Source organism: Narcine bancroftii, chromosome 1 (assembly GCF_036971445.1).
Source record: "Narcine bancroftii isolate sNarBan1 chromosome 1, sNarBan1.hap1, whole genome shotgun sequence".
Classification (NCBI taxonomy): Eukaryota; Metazoa; Chordata; class Chondrichthyes; order Torpediniformes; family Narcinidae; genus Narcine; species Narcine bancroftii.
Window position 1 is genome coordinate 423,234,672 of NC_091469.1, and position 25,290 is coordinate 423,259,961.

Sequence of the window (25,290 nt, forward strand, 5' to 3'; positions counted from 1 at the left end):
TGCTATTCGCTTATGGTCACAATCGCTCCACAGCAGAAGCAATATCACTGGCTCTCCACTCAGCTCTGGCTCACCTCAAAAACATCAACTTGTATATGTGGCTACTCTTCATAGTCTACAGCTCAGCCTTCAACACCATTATTCCCTCAGTGCTGGTCTACAAGCTCTAAGCCCTGGACCTCTACAACCCCTTCTGCAACTGGATCCTTGATTTCTTCATCAGATGACCACAATCAGTACAAATTGGAAACAATGTCTCTTCCTTACTGATTATTAACACAGATGCACCTTAAGAATGCATGCTTATCCCACTGCTCCACTCACTATACCCTATGACTGTGGCCAGGCACAATTTCAAAGCTATCTTCTGTGGTTCTTCCACTGTGATGCTGTTATGCCATTGGTACTGTATCTATGTGTATGGCTGGCCCACTTCCTCCCTATAATTCCTCCACCCTGGAATTCCCCAATAAGGGCAATTGTTCCTGAGTCCCTCCCTCAGTACATATCCTGAAATTGGGCCAGCAACAGGAGCATGTGTCCAGTCTTTTGGTAATAAAAGCCTGTCATCTAGTAACTCCAGTCTTTTAGTGTTATTGATAGTGTATCTACAGATTTGCCAATGACACCACAGGTGTTGGCAGAATCACAAACGAAAATGAGGAAGCATACAGAAGGGAAATGGATCAACTGGTTGAGTGATGTCACACCAACAACCTTGTGCTCAACATTAGCAAAACCAAGGAGATTATTGTGGACTTTAGGAGGAAGTGAACATGATCCAAGGGCTTAGTGTGGAGAGGGTCAAGAACTTCAAATTCCTGCGTGTCAACATCTCCAAGGATCTGTCCTGGAGCTTCCATTCAATGCAATCACTAAGAAGGTATTACACCACTGTAATAACTGTATGTACTGGCCTGGATCATCTCTTCCTTGCTCCTGACCCCTCTCAGGAGATTCCCTAATAAAGGTCCTGACCAAAGACTTTGACCCCAGATTGCTTCCTGTTCAGATCCAGGCCAGATGCTCTCTAAGCCCCAGCTAATGTATAAGCTAATAAAAGCCTTTTGACTCTGATCTACTGCCTAGTGGAGTCACTTGATTGCCTATCAGAAGGCTCCCCAGTGGCTATACTTTGTGAGGTGTTTGAAGAAGACTCGAAAACTTCTACAGGTGTACTGTGGAGTGCATTCTGGCTGGTTGAATCATTGTTTGGTATGGAGAGGCATCAACTCTCAAGTCGAGAATAAACTCCAGAGGGTTGTTATCTTGGCCTGTGACATCACGGGCACAAGACCTCACTCAACTGAGGACATCTTCAGTGTCTTAAGAAAGCAGCCTCTATCCTCAAGGACCCACACCACCCAGGCCATACCCTCTTCACTCTACTACCATTGGGGGGGGAAAAGGTACAAGAGCCTAAAGACCAGCACTTAGTGGCACAAGGACAGCTTCTTTCCTGCTGCCATCAGATTCCTGAATGGTTAATGAGCCAAAGACACTACCCTACTTTGAATTTTCATGCACTATTTTCATTTATTTTTGTAAGGTGGCTTATATGAATGTTTGCAATGTGATGCTGGTGATAAAAATGAATTTTGTGACTTGTTCATGACAAAAGAATTCTGATTCTGACATCCTAGTAAATCTTCTCTGCACTCTTTTAGTTTTACTGATATCTTTCCTGTAGTTTGGTGAGCAAAACTACAGACCGTATTCCAAATTTGGCCTCACCAATGGCTTGTACAACTTGACCATAACATCTCAACTCTTGTACTCAATACTTTAATTTATGAAGGTCAATGTGCCAAAAGCTCTATTTACAACCCTATCCACCCATGATGCCACTTTCAGAGAATAATGTATCTATATTCCCAGATCCCTCTGTTCAACTACACTTCCTATCATTTACCATGTATGACCTACCTTATTTGTCCTTCCAAAATGTAAAACTTCACACTGTCTGCTTCCATTTTTTCCATCTTATGAGCCTTATTCATTTCAGAATTGTGTTTTGTTTTAGTTTCCAAATGGTCTACATCTACTTATGAATAACAGAATGGATTTCTTCTGTTGACCTCACAGCTTCAAATGCATAAATGAGATTAGCAATTAACCACCTAAACTGAAAGGCAATCTGCCTTCTCATTGTAACCTTTTGAATCCAGGTATCTTTCTGGTTCATTTGGGGCAGCTCCCCTTGCGAGATTGCTTTCTTGGTGGGGATCCTAAAGCTGATGCAGGTCTCAAGCTAGGGCCTGGATTCTGCTTATGATGTAAAGTAACAACGTTACAAATCGGCCAAATGTGAAATATGAAAGTTATTTTTCAGATATATATTATGATGTAAGTCATGGTCTCTTGCACTTTAATTTAACAGTGCATTGATCTTGTGGAGTTAGCAACATTATAGATGCGAAAAGCAGGCAGTTTCTGCTATTTATGAGACCTAAGCTTGGACAGAGACCAGGATTGGGAGCTTGAGTTCTCAGGGGTAGTTTGATGAGCTTAGATTCTCCATGAGGGTCTTGCCTGATCACTGAATTTACTGTTAATTCGGCTCCATGATGCCCATGACTTTCAAACTATTCATTTTATTGACTGGAATACCATGGGCATCAAAAGTCTAGAATACCATTGCCGCTACGCCAGTACAACTCATTCTCACTATTGCCACCAAACATTTACTGAAACATTGAGGCAATTAGCCATCTCATGTGACTTGGATCAAAGTGAGACACGAGGATCATAGATGAGTGTCATATTTTGAAGAGTTCAGCTTTAGAGTTTGATTTATTTTCCAGCTGACTGAAGAAAAGTGGATCAAGTTTATTATAATCTATGTACAACCTGATGAAACAACATTTCACTGGTCCATGGTGCACACATAATCACACACAATAACATGTAACACTTACAGCCTGGAAACAGGCCATCACAGCCCTTCTTGACCGTGCCGAAAAACTTTCCTCTCCTAGTCCCACTGACCTGCATTCTGCCCATAACCCTCCATATCTTTTACATCCATATACCTATCCAAATTTTTCTTAAAAGATAATATTTGTACCTGTCTCCACCACCTCCACCAGAAACTCATTCCACACAGACACCACTCTCTGAGTAAAGAAGCTTCCCCTTGTGTTGCACCTAAACCTTTGCCCCATAACTCTCAGCTTGTGTCCTTTTGTTTGAATCTTCCCTATTCTTAATGGAAAAAGTCTATCCACATTTACTCTATCAAATCCCCCTCATCCTTCTACGCTCCAAGGAATAAAGACCTAACTTGCTTAACCTTTCTCTATAACTTAGGTGCTGAAACCCAGGTATCATTTTGGTGAATCTTCTCTGTACTCTCTTTGTTTTGTTCACATCCTTCCTATAATTTGGTGACCAGAACTAAACACAATATTTTAAATTTGGCCTCACCAATGCCTTGTAGAATTTTACCATTATCTCCCAACTCTTATACACTATGCTCTGATTTATAAAGGCCAGCATTCCAAAGGCCATCTTCACTACACTATCCACCTGAGATTCCACTTTTAGGGAACTGTGTACCATCATTCCTAGATCTCTCTGTTCATTTGCATTCTTTAGCACCCTTTCATTCACCATGTATGTCCTATTTTGATTAGACCAACCAAAATGTAACCCCTCACACTTGTCAGGATTAAACTCCAAGACACAGCAAAAATAATCACATATATCCATAAAATATAATTTAAATATGTATAAATATTTTGGGATGTTTCAAATGTTAGGAATATTATAATTAGCAATGACTTTTAAAATTCAGTATTTAAATGGTTTACAGTACAATTATTGATAGAATGGATCTGCAGTTGCTAATTAAAGATTGACTCTTCTCTGCCAGCTTTCCAGATTTGTTTTGTCTGCTGTTGTAGCTGACTCCATTGCTCTCACCACTTTGTCTCACCTTTCATTTGTTGAATAGTGTCTTCTCTTTAGAGGCTTGGCAGCAATTGCAAAGTACAATGAAGCAAAGCCAAGTCCATTTAGTGTGGCTGCACCATCTGATGCTACATGCCAATCAAATGTCTTTTGGTTTTTACTAGCTTGAATCAACATTGTTCATTGATCTCAATCAGGCAAGCATAAATAAACTGAGCACAGTCAATTCTGTGCGAGTACCTTTTAGCACGTGTCGCAAAAGATACAGGGAGATGCTGAAAAGTGGACTCGATTACAACCCAGTAAGGGACAAGGGCACAAAGGTATAATGAAAGAAAAGGCTGATCAAATGAATTTTGAGCACTGAGTAACTGTGAAACTGGACTTTATGGCCCTCAATAATGCCCCGTTAATTCCAGCTGGTGGTGTCCAGAGTGGGTTGACAGTGACATGAATCACTGTGGAACATTTTTGAACTTAGTGCTGCCATGTTAGAACTCAACCTTGTAATTTTTGCCTCTCCCAACATTGTATGACTGAATGTTTTTGGTGGCAGGATGAATCCAGTCCTGTTTAAAAAGACCACCTGCCATTTACAAAGTACTTGCTTGCTAATTCCTTCTGCATGTTGTTATTATTTCACAAGTGTTTGGTGTTTGATGCTGCAAACTGGAGTAATTTGATGAGTGGACAGATCTTCTGCTGAATCCAAGTCTGATGGTTGCTTCTGGTGTTCATATAGCCTTCCTCCATGTGCCTCAGCATTACTGAGACCACATGGTGCAAATTAATAGCCAGAAGAGGGCATAAAAGGCAGAAGGAAGGAATATCGAGCAACTGATATGCTGAAACAGTGTGTCCACTTACTGGGCCCTGCTGGAGGAATCCAGCAGAAAGCATGTCAGGATTTGTGGCAATCTGCTATTTTCCATCATGTGGGGACAGTGTACGAGTGATTGCCTGAGTCAATGTAGATGCATCTTCCTTCCCCGGTTGTCTGTGCGTAACTAAGCCACATGGAGTACCAGTCACTGTAAACCCAATTTCACAATCGCCAGCTGTCCCTCATCTTAACTTCTCTCTGCCACTTATTCAGCAACCTCCAAGTATCAAAACTGCAACTGAAATCAGGACATTTTGAAAACTTCAATAAAGCACGTTTATTCCTTCCATGAAGATCTGTGAGTTTACCAAGCATCCAGGCAGTCTCCCTATTTGTTGTAGCATGGCTAGTGGCAGGTGCTTCACTCACACTGGAGGTGCCCACAAGTGGTCTTGGAGGATAAAATCAAATAACCTGGGCTAGATGCCAGGCTGAAGACTGCACCATCACAGCATTAGAGTGGGCTGCCTGTGCCCAGAAAAATCAAAGGGGAAACACATATCCTTCAGTGGCCCCTGCTCCATTCCCAGATTAAAACTTTAAGCAATCCTAGAAATAGGTTGTAGTGCAGATCCCCAGATGATTGATAAATGTGGAAAACTCTGATCAACAGCCATGATGACAACCTTCTGAGATTCCACTGCAGGCAGATAGTTCAACCATGCCAACCTGAAAACTGTTCAACCATGGTTTCAACAGCATGTCAACTTCGCCACCAGATGAAAGAACACCCTAATTAAAGTGTACACCCACGTCCCTGATGTGCACAAGGTTGCTCCTCATACCTCACCTTGGTCCACATATTCGTCCTCCTATCGCCGGCATACATGCTGCTGGTTAAAAACAAATGAGGAGAATTCACAGGGAGGTCAAGGCATAGCCACGGGTTGGGGGTGTGGGGGCAGGGGTGGGGTGAGTGGTCCACAACAGCACTACAGGACTGGTGTGAGACCACAGACTGGAGCTATTTCAGGGTGGCAGTAACAAGCCTCAACTACTGCCCAGTGGTACTGACTTCCAGCATTGCAAAATGCTTTGAGCATCTGGTGATGGATTGTATCAAAACTCACCTCCTTGAGATACTGGATCCATTATAATATGCCTACAAATGGAAACCTTCTGCTGATGAATACTATAGCCCTGTCCTTCAATAATCTATCCTGTCCCACCTGGAGAACGACTCTTCAAATGCCAGACTTCAGCTTGGTATTTAATATAATCATACCCCAGAGGCTAGTTGAGAAGCTGTCCTTGCCGGGACTCAACACCCCTTTTGTAACTGGATTCTGGACTTCCTAACAGAAAGATCATAGTCAATCTGGGTTGGCAGCAGAACATCGAGCATCATCGTGCTGAGCACTGGCGTAGCTCAGGGATATGTGCTCAGCCCACTGCTGCTCATGCTACTGACCTATGATTGCAATGCCAGATCCAGCTCCAACAGAGTCATCAAGATTTCAGATGACACGACAGTAGTTGGCCTCATCAGCAACAACTATACACTACAGAGAAGAGGTGGAAAATCTCGTGAAATGCTGCAATAAGGACGACCTGTGAGCGCTGCTGTGTGAAGAATTTAGACACAAAGCCCACAGATTTACAACAGGCTTTAATCATCTTAAACTTGTACACACCAGGTCTCTGCATCTTCCTGGCTCCATGTGCTGGACTGGCTCCCAAAGGGGCTGGCTTGAGTCTTTATACAGGCCGGTGATTGATTGTGGACAGGTGGGGCCAGCCTCCCAGGTTTCCTACCTGCAGGTACAGTGGTTGCCACTTACAGTAGGCCGGTAGGAGTGCGGCCAGTGAAGTGGTTGTATCACCACACAACCTGAGTCTCAATGTGGCTGAGACAAAGGAGATTAATGTAGACTTCAAGAAGACCAGGGGTAACCACCCTCCAATACACATTAATAGCTCAGAGTGGAGAGCATAGAGAGCATCAAGTTTCTTGGAGTCCACTTAAGAAGTGACCAATCCTCGACACCAACATATCCTCACTTGTCAGAAAGGCACAACAGCAACTGTACTTCCATAGTAGGCTAAGGCAAGCAAGGCTACCGGCCACCATTCTATCAACTTTCTCCAGGAGCTCTATCAAGATTGTCCTGCCTGGCTGCATGACAGTGTGGTTGCTGTAGAGCAGGGGTGTCAAACTCAAATTCACGGAGGGCCAAAATTAAAAACTTGGACTAAGTCGAGGGCCGAACTAAATATTTATTGAAAATTTTCAACAACATCTGCATGTTTTCTCTTCTTTCAACATATGTAATGTTAAACTTTAGGATATAACTTTAGGAGGATAATGTTACAGGTCAGGAGTAGGTAGCTCAAGTTCACCCTTTGCTTGACCTGAGGGAAACCTATTTGGTCCCTGTGGAGATGTAGTCAGCATTCACAGGCTGTGTCCATTTTGGCCTGCATCAGGACTCAGCATTTCCTGCTCGCTCCTCAGGCACTAGGCCTCTATTCACCCTCGACCCACCATCCCTCTACCTGACCAGTCCTTTACCCAACCTCTACTCACCCCTCACTCCACTCGCTCTGCCTCTACCCACCCCATCCTATACACGCCCCTCTACTGCCTCTCCCCTCAACCTGTTCCTCCCTCTATCCATCTCTCACCCTCTAATCACCCCTCCCCTACTCGCCCTGCCCCTCCCCTTTTACCTCTTCCCTATCCACCCCTCCTTCTACTCATCCCTCCCTCTAACTGCCCCTCGCACCACCATAACTTCCCCTGCCCATTACTCCTCACCTACACCCTCTGCCCACCCCTGCTTACCCACCCACTCAGGCCCAGCGCGCTGCCGATCAGCCTTTACGGACAGCCACCATCTCTCTCTTCACGTGCAGGGCCAAACCAGCCATCCCTGGCGTCCGCGCGGGTGCAAGCGCTGAAGGCCGTGGCGACCGGGAGAATTGCGCTCGCGCTGTGGAAGGGCCGTTCAGTGCCAGTCGCGCGGGGCTCGCGCTGCCCGGGGGCCGTGCACAGCCTGCCATGTCCGTCGCGCCGACAGGAAATCACAGGCGCTCGCCAATCCGCCGCACCGCTCGACAGGTGGGAGAAGTGACTGGTTGTGCGGGGAACCTTCCAACCGGCTTGCCGGCTGATGACATCGACAGACTTCTCGTGTTACAATTTCTCGTGTTACAATGGGGAAGGATGTGCAATGAAGGGGGAGGATGGTGGGGGTGACATTACCAAAAAACAGCATCGGCTCTCGCTGCAGGGCGGGCCACCTCTAATACATTTTTGAAATGATCTTGCAGGCCAAATATAATTATATCGTGGGCCAAATTTGGCCCGCGGGCCAGAGTTTGATATGTGTGCTGTAGAGCATTAGATTGGAGGTTAATCCACAGGATCTTAAAAGCAGCAGAGAGGATCACTTTGGTCTCCTGTGTGATTTACCGGGATCGTTTCTTAAAGAGGGCTCATAAAATCAGGGAAGACCCCTCCCTTCCCACACACGGTATCCACCAGGCAGAGAAACAGCTTCTTTTCATGGTCGGTGAGGCTGCTGAATGACTGAGGAACTGCTAAAACAACTTCATTATTTATGAAAAATATATGTATATATGGGACTAGCGAAATAATGTTTGGCACAGACAAGAACAGTCAAATGGCCTCTTTTTCTGTGTGCATTCTATGGTTTGATGTGCTGTTCTTGTCTATATGTGTGCTTGGACTATTTTGCACTGTGAATTGAAGAATGCCATTTCATTGGGTTGCACTGATACAACGGATGATAAATAAACTTGAACTTCATGACCTTTGTGTGTGTTGGAAGTGGAAATATTCTCAGCAAGATGTTGCATCTTGTGTGAAAAGAGTTGATTGACTAAACCAGGAGTGTGATACTCCACTGCAACCTATAAAAAGGGCCAGGGTCACCTTACTCAGGGCTCAGGCTCCAGGTCCGAAGTAGGAACAACAGATTGAGGAATTATATGACTTGTATTTCCTTTTGGATAATCTGAGATTTAACCTGAATGTTGGGCAAATATTCATTTATGAGAAACACAAAAGCTGCAGATGCTGGAATTTTGAGCAAACAAAATAATTGCTGGAGGAACTTAGCAGGTCACACAGCATCCATGGGTAGTGCCAGTTGATGAAGTAGACAAAGACGATGCAGTCAAACAATATTCATGGATTTTATTAGCAGAAACTTCTGGTACAATAATGAAAGACAATGGGTGCATACACAGTTATACCCAAGGGGAGTGTCTTTAATGATAGAGATAATGCACAACCAATATTAGTACAGCAAGGCTTGCCAGAGGGGAGACTGGCAGCTTAGCAGAGATCCACCACAGTACTGCATTGATGACATAGCTTTGATTGTCCCTTTTATTTTTGTTCGCTGGCCACACCTCTCTTTCCACTTTGGCGCATTTTTTGTTAAACGGTTTATATCTGTTCTTGCTCATTGAATCCATGTTGCAGCTAGTTTCACCGAGCACTCTTTTGCCTGCAATTTTACAATTTCTGCAGCCCTACAGAGTGCTAAGGCTTTTTCCAGGTCTAGATTTTGCTCTCTTAGCAGTCTTTCCCTTAGATTATTATCTGGAATACCACACACCAGTCTGTCTTTTATATGCAAGTCAGTCAGTCCACCAAATTCACACATTTCTGTACACATGAAAAATCTGTGCCTCTCAAATGTCACATTACATTTGGGTATGCAGTGTGCCTCAAACTGTTCCATTATTTTTCCTGTTTCATTTGTCCCATCAGTTATTATACACCTCCAGGCTTCATCACCCACAACATATAAGAAAACGGATGCTTTCACTTTATCACTTTTCTTGTCGGTTCCAACTGCCACTAAATACAATCCAAATTGCTGTTTAAATCTGTTCCAATTTTCACTGCATTTCCTGTCAGCTGGTGGATGTAATCCTTCCATTTTTCACTGTGTTAGCTTCTCTTCACTGATGAGTTGCTGACTTTAGATTTTTCTTTTATAGTATTTCCTTCTAATTTCCTTCATCCCACTTCTTACAGCATGTTTCACCTTTCATTTGTACATGTGAGTTCTTAAGACAGCACATGGATGAAATAAAAGGTTTTTTAAAACTTTAAAGTTGATATGAACGGCACCATGAGACTGCAAGTCTCCATTACAGCTACAGCATACTGTATGTCTCCTGTTCTGTGTCAGCCCCTGGTGGCAGCCAAGTATAAGGAATTGCTAGTTGCTTTGCAACTGTGATCACTTTTATTACAATCACTACACCCAAGTCTGACTCTCATCTTTTCCTTGACCCCTGTGACCCTGGGTTTCACTCTGGAAAACACTTTCACTCTGGAGAGCATAGTAGATTTTTGTTATAAATATGGATGTTATTATAGTTGCTTTTCATTGACATTCAACTTGAACTACATTGATACTCTCATTAACAGATGAACTGCTATCATCAATATATTATTACCTTTGGAGGATACAGTTGCATGGAATGAACTTGCCTGGACCTTCGAATCCAGTGATTGCATTGGTGTCTCCTTCATATACAAGTCCATTCGGTTAATGCAAACCGTTGATTTAATCATTGAACAATTTTGAATATGTTAACAATGCTAATTTAAGCCCTCCACCAGATTATTTATGAATATAATTACTGAATTGTTTATTGTCATGTGCACTAAGATATGGTGAAAAACTTTATTTTGCATGCTATTCAGTAAAGTCAACCAGTTGTGCAAGAATAAAACCATTCCATTATATTAAAACATAATTGAGGAAATCCAATGATTTTTGCTCATAACTGCACCCTTGTCTTATCGATTCCTATATCTATCTAATTGAGCTCTAATTTTAATCAACTATCTTTACTATGCTTTAGCAAATGCTTTTTAGAATGCAACATAAGCAGCATCAGTTAGGCTGTAGTGTGCTTTGAGGGAGCAGTTGAACAGTCTGGAGATGCAGGCTGTTAGCTCGAGTGTCACAGCAAACTTTGCACCCTTGCTTATTAGGCTGGCAGTCGGACTACGCACAAGTTCCACCGCTTTGCGTAGCACTGACTCAAGCACACATGCTAACTTCCGTTCTGGGGCAGAAGAGACAGATATGCATCACCATCTTTGTCGCAACTGCCCCCCTGACCTCAGGTAACAAGCGGGGCTGGTTTGTCACAGCATAGTTGCGTGTCGCTACAAGGTCATCCATTCTCATTGGGGACCCTATTGCCCCTGTGGGGGTCACAGCATGTTTAAGTAAAGCCTTGTTTTCTTTTCACCTCATGTAACACAAATATTTTAAATTTTTTTTAATGTAGTTAGTCGGAGAGAAGAATGGAAAAAATAACAAAAGTTGACCGTTTAACAGGGAAGAGGGCTTGTAAATTTAAGTAGAGTCCTAAAGGAGGGCCACAGGAAAAAATATGGTTGAGAATGGCTGAGTTAGTCTATTTTCATCCATCTGATTACTTCTTTAAATGGTTAAGGCAACATGTACATTGGAGGAACAGAACCTTCTATTCTGTCTTGGCAATCTTCAACCAGACAGCATCAAAATTGACCTCCAATTTCCAGTTGCCCTCTTCCACTCCCAACTTTACTTTTCCTTATCTCTTTGGGGCCATTCCTCACTCTCATTTTCTCTTTTCCCTTCTCCTACCCTCCCTACCTACCTGTCACCTACACCTTCCTCCTTCTAGTTCTCCACAACCTTTCCTTCATTCTCCAATCTATCTTACACAGCCCCTTCCCCCATCAGCTCTTAGCTCCTTTCTTCCCCCTACTATCTGCATTCATCTGTCACCTCCCAGTCTGTGCTCCTCCCCATCTCCCTCCCCTTCTCCATTATCCTTTCATTCTGATATCCTCCCAGTTCTTGCTATTTCTGATGATGGGTTTATGGCTCGAAACATCGACTATCTTTTTCTTTCCATGGTGCTGCCTGACCGACTGAGTTACTCCAGCACTTTGTGCGTTGCTCCACTTCTTCAAATCACCCATTTCTTTTACTATGAGAGGATCTATAATTCCTATGACTTAATTAGGTGCACGGCATAATTGCTACACTCTTGAAAAGATTCTATATCATGTTACATTTAATATTTTCCTGCCTCTAAAGTCAAACCCAATAGGCCTATCAATTCCATGATTTGATTTGCTCTTTTTCTTAAATAATGGCATTACAGCAGCCACCATCAAATTGATTAAGCTACCTTGCCCATAGAATATCTGGAAATAACATATTGCATCTAGCTGTTTCATTTAGAGTGGTGAAAATTTCATTTTGGTCCATTACGCTATTAATAAAGTACATGGAAATACGTTGGAAGATGTCAATTGGATAGCACACTGGCTGATTTGAATGCATATTATGTGTCAATTTCCACAAATGTTATACAAATATAGAATTTTTGTTCCTCCGTGAATGTATTTCCAGTAAATATTATTTCATGACCTGATTTCACAGCCTCATGACTGCACAGTAGATCAATAGAGCAAGAATCATATAATTGATGGACAACTATTCCACCTAACAAGCTTCTCCCTACTTCTATTTCATGTGTTGAATGTTTCCTTTTCAAATATATTTCTCAATTCCTTTTGAACTTCCTCCATTTTTTTTTCATGAAATGCTTACCAGGTTGGGAACAACAGTTTTTGAGGACATCCTGTGATCTTCACATGCCTTTAATATAGGTTACAATGACTCAAGAGAAGAGTTAGGATATTCACCTCTATTCAAATGATTTGGATTGAAGTTTGTAAGAGATCATTTGAGAGAGAATGAAGCAGGTCTGGAGGACGACGTGAGTGGGAAAATTCGATCATCCACTTCATCATCAACCTCTGAAAAACCACAGAAGTTGATAAAACATGAAGTTAATGATCTGAATGCTTCCTGCCAATTATTAAAATAGCATTTTACTGGGTTGTGCTTTTAGAGCCCATTTATGTATATCAACAAACATATGCTGTGACCCCCTGTAATATCTATTTTATTATTGACTCCCATTCTCTTCATTTCATTGGTGCATTTTATTGACTATTTAGTCTCAATTGGCTTCAATAAATTCATTATTGGATATTTACTTTCTGATTCCCCTTATCTTTGATGCTTGTAAGTTGAAACCATGATGAGAATAATGTAAGGAATTGGGGGCAGGGAGCAATTAGAAATGGTCGATTTAGTTTTAGTTACTTTAGGTCATACATAATCAATTCACTGGATTCCTTTTGAAGTGTTTAATGCCCTAGCAGGTAGAAAAGTCACTGTTGATACTATCCATGTGGATATCAAGAAGACATTTGACACCATCCCACATAATAGATCATTACATAATATGCGAGGTCATGACTTGGACAACAATATATTGACCAGACGCAGAATTGGCTGCTTTGTTAGCAGCAATGAGCCATGGAAGATGGAGAGCAATGTGTGTGAGAAATTGATTGTTAACGTTGTATCACAGAAGTTTCTATAAATGCAGTTATTGTTCATTTTCTATAAAATAATTTGAGGGACTGAGTCATCACCAGCTTGTCATTCTGAGTGTAATGTTGGCAATATGTGTGTATATATACGTTAACATAATCAGGTCTGAGAGAAGGAATGAGTGCAAACAAAATATTAAAAATCTAGTTTTGCAATGGGAAAGAAATATTAGGATTTGTGACAATCATAGGTTCTACTCCTTTAAATAGTCACCATGCTGCTTGCATTTAGATAACGTACCAATAAATTACTGGTCCTGTTTTCTAAACCTTGTTCTTTCTGCCTTCAAAACTTGCACTCATTTTCAGTTCAAAGTTCAGATTTATTTTCAGAGTATGTATGTATATTACATCCATATAACCCTAAGATTTTTTTCTCTGTGGGCAAGCCAGAATTACCATTTATTGGTAGTGTAAAAAACTTTACTCAAGAAGATACATTTACATGTAAACAAATAAAGAAACGTAAACAAAATGACTGTGCAATACGGAAAGAAAAAATAAATAAAGTGCAAAATTAAGAGTCCTTAAATGAGTCACTGATTGAGTTTGTGTTTCAGGGTCTGATAGTGGAGGGGTAGCTGGTGTTCCTGAACCTGGTGGTGGGAATCTTATGGCATCTATAATGCTTTCCTGATGGTAGCACTGAGAACAGAGCGATTTCTGGATGATGTGGATCCTTGATGATTGCTGCTGCTCTCCAGAAGCCCTATACCAGACCGTTGATGCATACTTTCTACCACACATCTGTAGAAATTTGCCGGGGTTTCCAAAGTCATAACAAACCTCCACAAACACCTGAGGAAGTAGAGGCTCTTATTTTTTGAATTCCATTTTCAGTTCGGGGTTTTTTCTTTTTGAATTTTTACTAAGCTATCCTATCATCTGCAAACCAGATTAAATCCTACCTAACCATACATAAACTCAGATGGCTTATCATTAGATTGTTATTGTTATAATTAGATGTCTCTATTTCTGCATTGGATAATTTGACTTAAATAATTTTATCAATTTGATGCTGTGTTTGTCTTTATATCTCTATTTATTTATTTAATTATTTGACACCACGGTGAGTAGTTTTTCAGCATTTATTGTCTCTAGCTCTGGTCTCTGCTGGCTGACTGCCTCCTTCTTATTAAGATCCAGTGGAGTTTAAACATCACGTAAGGCATAGAGTATGATGGTTCTCACGGAACCTTCAGAATCTCTCTTCAACTTCCTTCCAAATATTCCTATACACTATTTTTATGAGGAGATGTAATTTTTGATGAGACATGGTATTAATTTAAATGATCATTCTTATAACTTGTCTGCCTCTGAGAAAATTGTGATCACTGAATGTGATCGATCAATATTGATCTACAGTGCAAGCTATCAAAAGACATGGTCAACAATATTATAGACCTCACTTGACAAGCCATGACTATCCTCATTGTAACCATATAGAGAAGTTCAGCATCTAGATTCTATACATTTATAATTTCTATAATTACAACAGAAGGGAAGTCTATAAAGGTGAAAAATGTTCCAAAGCTGTTTGTCAAGTCAAGTTTATTGTCATCTGATTGTACAAATACAACCTGACAAAACAGCATTCTCCAGTCCTCGGTGCAAAAGCATGCAGACACACAACCAAACATAACATACATACAGACAAACAATACATATGCAGGACAAGTATTGTATCTATACAATAAAATATATAAATATTGTTTTGTACATATGAGAGTCTCGTATAGTCAGTGTGAGCTGTTCCTTTGGTTATTCAACATTCTCACTCCCCGTGGAAAGAAGCTGTTCCTCAGTCTGGTGGTGCTGGCTCTGATACTCCTGTATCTCTTCTCCGACAGGAGCAGCTGAAAGATGATGTGTACAGGGTAGAAGGGGTCCTCAATGGTTTTACGCTTCCTCTTCAAACAACAATCCCAGTAGATCATGGCGATAGGCAGGGAAGGAGACTCCAGTGATCCTCTCTGCCATTCTTATGGTCCTGTGGGTTGACCTCTGATCCATTTCTCTGCAGCAACCGTACCACACTGTGATGCAGCTGGCCAGGATGCTCTCGATTGATTCCTATAGAAGTTGACATAATGGTAGCCTTGCCTGCTTCTGTCTTCTCAGGAAGTGCAGTCACTGTTGCGTCTTCCTGACAAGTGAGGAGATGTTGAGTGTCCACTAGTTAACTTGAAGGAACTTGATGCAATACATGTTTCTACTTCAGAGTTGTTTATGTGTAGTGGAAGGTGGTCGTTCCTAGTCTTCCTGAAATCCACAATCATCTCCTATGTTTTATCCACATTGAGACTCAGGCTATTACTCTCGCACCATTTCACAAGATTTTCCATCCCTTCTCTCTTGTGCCACTCATTATTGTTGCTGATGAGGCCAACTACTGTTGTGTTATCTGCAAACTTGATGACACTGTTGGAGCTGGATCTGGTGATGTAGTCATGGGTCAGTAGTGTGAACAGGAGTGGGCTGAGCACACAGCCATGAGGTGCACAAGTGCTCAGCGTGATGGTGCTTGATGATCTGCTACCGATTCAGACAGACAGTTGTTTCTGTTAGGATGTCCAGGATCCAGTTACAGAGAGGGATGTTGAGTCCCACCGAGGACAGCTTCTCCACCAGTCTCTGGGTTACCATGTTATTAAATGCAGAGCTGAAGTCAGTGAATAGGAGCCTGACTTATGAGGCTTCATTCTCCAGGTGAGCCAGGATGGAGTGAAGCCACAAGGTGATAGTATCGTCTAATGATGGTTGTTAACCATAAAAAAACCTCAAGTCTAAATAGAGATCAAAGATTATTGGGCAAAAAAGTAAATTCTATAAATATAATCCTACCAACTTCCACAACTACCTCACCTACACTGCTTCACGCCCAGTCCATGGGAAGGATTCTATTCCTTTCTCTTGATTCCTCTGCCTCTATAACATCTGCTCCAAAGATGAGGTCTTCCATTCCAGATCATCCGAGATGTCCTCCTTCAAAAAATGTGGCTTCCTCTCTGCCACCATTGGCTTGGCCCTTGCCCGCATCTCCTCCATTTCCCATATGCCTGCCTTAGCCCCCTCTGCCCCTGGATGTGGGAGCAGGGTTCCCCTTGTCCTCACTTGCTGCCCCATCAGCCCCCCGTCCAACACATTATCCTCTGCAGTTTCTGTTACCTGCAGAGTGGTCCTGCCACTGGGCACATATTCCCCTCTCCTCCCCACTCCACTTTCCATAGGGACCTCTCCCTCCATTGCTCCCTTGTCCACTCATCCCTTCCCACTAATCACCCCCTTGGTACCATCCATTGTGTCTGCAGGATGTGCCACACTTGTACCCACACCTCCTTTAGCACCACCATTCAGGGCCTCAAATAGTTCTTCTAAGTGAAGCATTGCTTCACTTGTGAATCTGCAGGAGTCATCTACTGCATCCAGTGGTCCCATTATGGCCTTGGAGAGACTGGATGCAGTCTGGGAGATCGCTTTGGTGAGCACCTCATACCTTAATGAAAGACTCCAACCTGAAACATTGCTTATGTATTTTTATCTTTGCTATATAAAGTACACTGTTTGATTGGCTGTTTCTTCCACATTGTGTTATTACTTCAGTTACTGCATCTGCAGACCTTTGTGTTTCACTCTAAGTGATGTAAATGATGCTATATGGAAACCTAATTACCAGACCACAGTTTAACATCAGTTAATGATTAATACTGAAATAAAACATTGCTTGTAAGTCATTCATTTATGACCAATTAATTAAAAAATATTGTTAATTTGAAAAAAAAATTGGATTGAGGTATGAAATCAAGATTTTGCAAGTTTATTTCTCTCGATCTTTTTGAAAAATCATCCCTCTTTTAGTGTTAGTCGCTCTGCCATCAAGCTACTTGTGGTTTCTCTCCTTTGCTGTGGGTTTTTTTTTGTTGTAGTTTTCTTTTGAACTCGTCTATTCTAATGTGAGTGTGGCCTTTGTTCCACTTGGTGTTTTGCTCTACTTTCTCTGATCCCTTTCAGTGCCTTTTTGTCTCGCCCTAGGAGGTCAAATTCTCAGGCAGCCATTGAGCTCATGAGCGCTTTTAACCTACTTTCCACATTCCGTCCTTGGAGCCATGTTGCCCTGTTAATTTTATATTGCAAACATTTTCATTCACTCATCTGTCATTCTATGCACTCTATGTTACTAGTAGTCACAGAAGGAATTTCTTTTTAACTTGGTCTTTATCATGTATACAGCTTGTTATGGGTGCAAGAATGACTTTGTTTCTTTGACACTGTCTTACAATTCATTCCCATTTCAGTTTTGTGATCTTATGTTTCTAGCTGTTTTATTTATTGCTTTTATTATGCTATTTCTCTTTTGCAGCCCATTTTTAATCTGTTATACTTCAATGCTGTTGAGTAACTTATCATTTTCATTTGTTTCATGATTCACGACTCATCTCAAGACTTTCTAATCATTTCCTACAGTGTCATATGTCATTAGTTTGCTTCTCATTGGCCTCTGAGTGCGGGGGATTTTTCTAATCAGTTATGCTGTTGCATCTCTACAGTCACCTCCTTCAGCAGGGTATCGCTTCAGTCACCTCATTTAGCATGGTTATAGCTGTTATATTTTCAGTACATCCTGCTTCCTATTTCATTTTATTCTCACTATGAATTAGCTCTGTTGAGTTTGAATTGGCTTTGTTATTCTTTGCATGCATGCAAATTTAATGAGTTAGTCAATTCCCTATAATTCCTGGGAAGGAGTCGTTATTACTTCTCCCCGCTAACAGAGGAGGATGTGCTCCTATCACAGAAAAGTAATGAGACTGCTTACTTCTCCAGGCAGAAGTGGGATGAAGTCTCTCTTGCTTTTTACAATAAAATCGTGAAGTCTGCTTTGAAGATGACCGAATTCCCCATATTTTTTAAAGTAGAAAAAAATATCTCGGACTGTCTGGACTCCTCCACTCATATTATTGTGTCCACTGACTGTTTCTGAGATCAAGAGTGATACCTTAGTATTTGTTACTAAGTATGGCAACAGGTCAGCAGATATTCTCCCCAAGCCTCAAACTTTTATCATTTCTTTAATTTCACTATCTCCAGGCTCTTAGTAACACGCTTTATGTGTCCTTCCCTTCTTGCCACTTATGTCAAGAACAAAAAATATTCTGAGTTTCTGTTGGCTTTGACTCTCCTTCTCACTGGAGGTACTGATAAACAAGCCAAGCCATGGAGCAGGTTAGAATATAGTGTGCCCCAACCAAATGCATTGAAAGTGCCATTTGATATCTGCAGCTTCCCTTGGGCCAGATGCTGGATTTGATTCAGGCCTCATCCTGGCATGAATTGTAGAATAATCACTTCACTGATTTGTTCATGTGAATGTAAGAACTATAAGTAAGAATGGCCAATTTATTGCCTTGCACCCACTCAGCAACTCATCCACCCTGCACAACTCTCCCCCCCCCCCCCCCCAACTGTTTTCTGGCTCTGATCAAATATCACACAGGCACAGAATTGGACACATTTTTGCTGGTGTCTATTACCCTGGCTAAATACAAGCCAAATGAACCTTGATGGGACATGCCTAATGCCAGATTGCCATCGAACAAATCAGTTTTATCAGAGGGATCCCAAAACATACAGTACATCACTATGTCCAAGATGCCGAACACCTACTTCAAAAGGCATAAAAAATAGCCAGAGCCAATTTCAAACTAAATGCTACTTTAAGCATCCCTTGGCAAACAGAATACTGAAACCAAATTGAGCTTGTAACATACATATAATGTATTCAATATATATAAATGAACACCTGAAAGGCAGCAAGATTTTATTTTGAAATTTTGGCATTTTACAAATTAGAGGCAATAATGTCAATGGTATAATAAAGTCAATCAGATGGGAGGAATGACTGAGCTCTGTAACATTTTATTGATGTATCCAGTATGATGATACATGACTATCATGACCACCAAGTCAGAATGACCTTGGATTATGAAGCAGAATTCTCCAGGAAGGCAAAATATTGATAACTGAATGTGACCATGACATCAGAAATGCAGCCTGATAATAGCATTTACTGGTACTTGAAGAGCAAAATCCTACCTATCCAAATTCTGCCTGTCTGGCTATGGACTAATACAACATTAATGATGAGTGATGCATAGATTTAGACCATGTCTAACTTGCCTTGCCTGTAGAATTAATGCAAAGATGTTATCTCTCCATTTTTAAAAATCAGACTGAAAGTAATTGAGCAATGGTAGTTTTTGAACCTGTGTTGGACCATTGTAATACATGCATTATATTGGTTGGCCTGCCCTGATACTGTAACTCCTCCTCTCAGGATTCCTAATAAAAGCAGTATTGCCCAATTCCCTCCCTCAGTACTGCCTTGGAATCAGGCCAACAGCATGTAAGACATGCCTGTAAGTTTATAGTAATTAAAGCCTATTATCTCAACTTCTGGTCTGTCAGGCATAATTAGGCCCTTTCAAACTGCTGTGTAAAATGGGATCAACCGGGCAATTTTCCCAGTTAGTGCTGTAGATACGCAGCATTTAGAAAGGGTCTGACCTGGTCAACCCCATTGGAATCCAACTGAATCCCTGACCTACCTCAGAGGTAGTCAGTGAGCCCATTTAAACTTAACTAGGTTGCATCCACAGGCGATTTGAAAATGAAAATGGTCAACCCACTTATTCCAGTGACATCAACACTTGTGTTGATATGCATATATTTTAAATAATAATTGAAAAATATCAGGCAGCCAGCACCTGAACATCCAGCAGCACTTCCAGTCATTGCAGGGCAAGAATCCCCTTAAATCACTGGTTGATGATTTAATGGGTACATCCCCCTGCAATTTAAAAGGTGCTTCCAGTACTTTTGCCCCAGTAATTGCACCTGGATCCCAGGAGGGCTATCCAGAACCCATCTTTTCTGTTATTGTATAAAGTTCATTGAGCTTTTCCTCATGTACAAATTAGAAAGATAAGCTTATTTGATTTGTACCCATAACTAAAGAATGCAGACAAACTGACAAAATATGCATATATTTTAAATAATAATTGAAAAATATCAGATTGTTTCTGTGACTTGAAATTTTGCATTCAGACATCTAACATATTCATGGAAGAACACAGTATAGTTCAGCAGAGTGGAGATATATTAGGGTGGGATTATTACCATAATGGTTTGCACGACACTATTACAGACCCAGGGACCAGCGTTCCAATCTGGGACTGTCTGTAAGGTGTTTGTACTTTCTCCTTGTGTCTGCATGGATTTTCTATGGATGCTCTAGTGTCCTTCCATATTCCAAAGATATATGGGGTTAGTAGGTTATTTGGTCACATGTTTTTTGGGTGGCATGAACTCGTGCCAGAAGGGCCTGTTATTGCATTGTATCTCTAAATTAAATTATATTTATATAAGACATGTTTAAATGTTGTCAAACCAGACAAAATAATGTCAACCTTGTGTGGTCACCACCTAATTTTGAACATTTAAATATTTTTCTGAACAGAGTCAGATACTCCACATCATACCATTCACTGTATAATAGATAAGAGCAAAAAGCCACATGTGAGGAAATCCATCAAGCATTTTTAAATGATAGGAAGTAAAGGAAACATTTGAAGACTATGAATATGTAACACCTTGTGACAGATGTACTGGCTGAAACTCACTGCTAGCTATTTGTTATTTTTCACAAAGCCTATTGAATATTTAAAGTTACAAAATATTTTCTTACTGCCATGCAGTGGGTGGTGAAAATGGAAAAGATGGATAGCTATGACATCTAATGACAGGCATGATAATTCAGAGATTTATTTTGCCAGCTGATTATTGAGGCCTGAGCCATTCAGAACTATTTGAGATGATTATTGATGTTGGTCACCTGTATCTAACCTGAAAAATAAGAACCTAATAGTCTAAATCCTAAGGCTCACCTACTTTGTGCTACATTTATGGGATACATTCTCCATTCCTCAATATCAAGAGGTATTAAAAAGGAAATATAGAGAACATGAACCAGTCCTCATTGAGGGGTCAGTAGTAAAGGGGCAAGAAAATCAAATTCTTGGGTGTCATCCTCTCTGAGGATCTACTCAGGGACCTTCATGTTGATGTATTCATGAAGAAGGCTCACCAGTGGTTATAACTTGTGAGTAGTTTGAGGAGATTTGGTTTGTCACTAAAGCCTCTAGAAAATTTCCATAGATGTACTATGGAGAACATTTTGTCTCTGTCTAATATGGAGGTGCCAATGCACAGGACAGGAAAAAAAACTCCAGAGAGTTATTAACTTGGCCAGCTATATCATGGGCACAATCTTCCCTCTATCAAGGACATCTATAAGCAATGGTGTCTTAGAAAGCCACCTCTATTTTCAAGGTTCTCCATCTCTTCAAACTGTTATCATCAGGAAGGAGGTACAGTAGTTGGAAGATGAGCACTCAGTGGCACAAGGACAGCTTCTTTTGCTCTGGACACAGATTTCCAAATGGATAATGAATCACAGTCACCACCTCACTTTCTTCTATTTTCTTGCACTATTTATTTATTTTAAATGCAATTTTATTGCAATATTTTCACTGTGATACTGCCGCAAAGCAATGATAATAAATTCTGATTCTGAAGACCATGTTTTTATTTCACCATTACTGTATTTTAGCAAGAAGGAAAAATTGCATCTCGCTTTGAATTCATTTTGGATTTTAATTTCTGAAGACAGAAAGTGACAGCAGATATATTTAGTTCAGGAGGCCAATCTCCCTTGCCTGAACAGCATCAGAAACACGTCTGATGAAATGTTAAGGCTGTTGCATTCAGATCCTAACCAATAGCGCTTAAAGGGGCCCCAAATTGGAGTCATCATAAGGTTACATGTTTTATCAGAGTAGGATTCCCTTTTTTGGTTCATATTTGAATCAGAATTTGATTCTAGGCACCACATTTGTCTCCTTTTGATGAAAACCAAACCTATCCTTCACCCCACTTCAAATGTCACAATCTCAACTTGCAGATAGTTCCCCATGTGAGCAGTGTATGATTTCTGGAGTTGTGATTGGCACCCACAGCTGAGTTTTACTATATATATGAGACCATTAGAGCTGTCAGACATAGTCCTGCTGCTGGCCTCAGTGGACAGTATAAAGTCCAATGCAGTTGGATTACATCATAGTATAAGCACGATCTAATTTATAGGCCTTGATCTCTTAATAAATTAAATTATTTAATCTGTTTTGCTTTCTCTGATTCTTCTTGATAAAGGTTTAATCATGACGTCAACTTAATTGAAACGAAGGGGAAATAGTTTGGCGATATTTTTGGGTTGGTGTGTCCTTCTCTGGTAATGTTTACTCTCTGGCAAACCGTGAATGGATCAGTTTTATGCAATATTTCCACCAGGCCAAATTGTTGCACTTTAAATGAACCAATGATGTGGTTTGCTTGTTCTGATCAATGTGTAGGTCCAGTGGTCCATTTGAGGAAGAGCAAGAAATTATCCCATCAACATTCTATCCCCAAGCAATATCTTCAAAAGTTGATAATCTGATCATCAGATGGTTGTAAAATATTTGGAGCTTCATGAATTGATAAAATACATTTTCAATGTGAGTTCTTTCCAAAGTATTCCACTTGCAAAATATTGGTAATTTTACAGGGTACATGGTCAGCATTGTCTGCATTCATTTGAAAAGACAGAGTGAAATGTGCCTAGATGCTTAATCTGTGAGTTTTTAATCATCTTTCATGATACTTGATCTTACATAATTAAGCTTTTGAACATCCCATATTGCTTGTACTAGTAATCAGAGTATGATAACAATTTCATACTCACGTAATTTATGGTGCACAACACCGGACTTATTAGATTTCCAGAAATTAGATGAATTAATTTTCATTTCTTTATTGTGCTCTAGGATTTATACTCATGGATTGAATCTTAGTGCTCAATTCCGTGATCAATAAAAGAACCCTTATTCCTTCAGCTATATATTTAATCAATATCATATGTAGAACCCCACTTAAATTGCCAGATGAATTTCCAAAAAAATGTGACTAAGTCTTGGATGAAGCAGACAGACTTTCAGAAAAGTCAGAATGATCTTATATAAATATTGGTCATTTGCAAAAATCAGTAAATTACTTTGTTTCCAGTGAAAACATCTTATCAAGATGCATCACAGTGTGGTACAGGAACTGTTCCCCACAGGACTGCAAGAAACTGCAGAGGGTTCAGAATGTGACACAGTCCATGATACACAACCCCTCCCCTCTATTGACTCTACCTATATCTACCACTGCTTTGGAAAGGTAGTTAACATACTGAAAGGTTAATTCTATCCAGCAACTTTTTCCTCATTGTGCACCCCCTCCCTCCATTCGGGAAGAAGATTCAGAAATGCGAGATCACATAACACCAGATTCAAGGACAGTTCCTTTCCCACCATTATCAAATGATCCCTAAAATAGCAAAATAATATTGCCTTTACTTTGTACCAACTGAGCTCTCACCGCAATTCTGCAATTATGTATTATGCCTTACTTGTTGTACTATGTAAGAGATATCCACTGGTCTGCCTGCAAATCAAACTCTATCCCTGTATTTTGACACGTGACAATAAACTGGAACTTGAGCTTGATTTGAACTTAAGCTACAGTATCATCCCTTACATGTTTAAAAAGTAAAATCTTTTAAATTGGTTAATGTGTGTTATTGATGACAATATCTTGCTGAGAACCAGCTGTAACTCTTTCTTGGCAGGGTGACACAACAATGATGGCTGATGGCAGTGAAATGGGGGTGGGGAAGTGCTGGATTACTGCTACAGGACTACTCCCCAACAATCATTCTGATGCAGGCTCAGGGACAGGGTCTATTAGTCCACTGATTGTCCCCTCTCAGAAGGGACAGGTGGTTTCCATGGGCACTCCATCATGTCTGCCACTTTTCTTGATATTTGACACTTGACAATCACTGACCTCTCCTGACCCCCCCTCCTCCACTCTCTCTCTCTATCTCTTTTTTTTTTCTCTCTCGATAAGCTTCTGCACAGTAGACTGCTCTGGAAGGTAGGAGTTCATGGGATCCAAGGTGAAAATTAAATATTTTAAATTCAAATTACAATTTAATTAAAAAAAATTAGCTATACAGCACAGTAACAGGAGTTTGTGGCCCATGAGCCCATGCTGCCCAAATCACTCCCAATGACCTACACCCCCAGTGCGGTGTTTTAAATGGTGGGAGAAAACATGAGCCCCCATGGAAAATCCGCACAGACGTGGGGAGAACGTACAAACTCCTTACAGGGAGTCCAGGATTTGAACCTCGGTCCCGATCGCTGGTGCTGTAACAGCATCGTGCTAATTACTACACTAACTGTGTCACCCAATCTACTATCAGTGAGATAATAGATTGGATAGAGAATTGGCTCCATGGAAAAAAAAGGAGAGGGTAATGCTGGAAGGTTGTTTTTTTGGACTGGAGCCAATGAATGATGTGCCACAGGATTAGTGCTGGGCCCATTGCCTTTTGTCATTGACATCAATAAATGTGCATGGTATGGTTAGCAAGTTTGTGGATGATTCTAAAGTGTCTAGTAATTTAGATAGTGAAGAATGTTGACAAATATTGCAGCAGGATCTTGATAGGTGGTGGGCAGGTGGGCAGAGGAATGGTTGATGAGTTAATACAGAAAAGCGTGAGGTGTTTCATTTTGGGAAGCTTAACATGGGTAGGACCTACACAGTGAATGGTAGGGATCTGGAGCATGTTGTACAGCAGAGGGTTTAGAGGAGTGCATGTACATAGTACCTTGAAAGTGACATCATGGATTGAGAGTGGTTAAAAAAAGGCTTTTGTCATATTGGCATTCATCAGTCAGAGTATTGAGTATAGTGGTTGGGAAGTTATGTTACAGTGGTATAATGTATTGGTGAGGCCCCATCTGGAGTATTGTGTTCAGTTTTGATCTGGAAAGATGTTGTCAAGCTGGTGAATTTGCATGGAAAATTTACTAGGATGTTGCCAGGA